General features: G+C 33.6%; 1 pseudogene; it reads right to left on the reverse strand.

Annotated features, from left to right (window-relative positions):
- Positions 1-350: 350 nt before the first annotated feature.
- On the reverse strand, positions 351-784 carry LOC118532628 (10 kDa heat shock protein, mitochondrial pseudogene; annotated as a pseudogene).
- Positions 785-1,269: the final 485 nt, after the last annotated feature.

The raw sequence follows: 1,269 nt of genomic DNA on the forward strand, positions 1-1,269 counted from the left end.
AAAAAACAATGACAAAGAATATGATCAACATGGAGGGAAAAGCTTCTTGATTCATTTTTAAAAACAACTGTGTACTTGAGAACAATAAAATTGAACAGAGGAAATAATAATATCCAATATTGAAGAAAGTATTCATAAGCTGAAAAAAGATCTGACCATCAAGATTGAAAAGCTTACCTTGCTCTAGGCAAAAATCAATAAAAAGCCACGAATTAGATATATCTGACAAATATTTGGATTATAAGCATAGAGAATAAAATCCATTGGTTTTAGAGTGTGAAAAAAAAAAGAACATTACTGAGGAAAGAAGTTAGATTGGTCTCACCCATCCTCTCTTTATTTTTATTTTTTATTTTTATTTTAGTTTGGATACCATTAGCTTATAAAAAAAGAGACATGAAAATTATTTACATGGAAGATTTCACAACTTCACTGGAATGGGCAGGTTCATTTCATGTCATTTCAATAATGATTTATTTCAGTCTACATACTTTCTGAGAATGTCACCTTCTCTAAATAAGAAATAATCCATGTCATCCAAAACTACTTTGGTGCCTCCATATTCTGAGAGAACTTTATCTCCAACTTTCACACTAAGTGGTTGAATCTCTCCACCCTTTCCTTTAGGGCCCGATCCACCAGCTTTTACTGTTACTTGCAATACTTTTCCTTGAGATTTTTCTGGAAGCATAATGCTTCCTTTGGTTACAGTTTCAGCTGCACTCCTTTTAACTAAAACTCGGTCAAAGAGGGGAAGAAACTTTCTAAATGCCTGTCCTGCCATGACTTTGGCTGATGCAATTCCTACACTGCTCTGGAGCTGCCATGGCTGCAAGAAGACCCGTAGTCTGGCCCTTGGGCCAGGTGAACGTGGGAAAAGCTCACACATCCTCTCTTTAAAGCTTATGACCAGAATATAATGGAACACATATATAATTTTGTCCTAAAATTATTTTACCCAGAAAACTTGTCTTTCATGTGAATGCAACAGACATTCTCAGAAATGCAAGAACACATAAAATATACTAGCTGTTTAAAAAATTACTTGAAGATGTATTCAAATTGAATGAGAGCTTGATCTTAAAGTGAAAGAATGGGGACTTTGCTGTTGGTTTCTTTTAATTCCTTAACCACATGGAGGGAACTTGAAAGATGAAATTTTTAATGTTTTGATATTTTGAAAAAAAAAATTGGCTACATAATATTTTGATGAATCTCCTAAACTAGAAACAGGACATCTTCCTTCTACAACAGTATGTATAAGCAATA

This window comes from Halichoerus grypus, chromosome 8, assembly GCF_964656455.1.
Source record: "Halichoerus grypus chromosome 8, mHalGry1.hap1.1, whole genome shotgun sequence".
In the NCBI taxonomy this organism is placed as follows: domain Eukaryota; kingdom Metazoa; phylum Chordata; class Mammalia; order Carnivora; family Phocidae; genus Halichoerus; species Halichoerus grypus.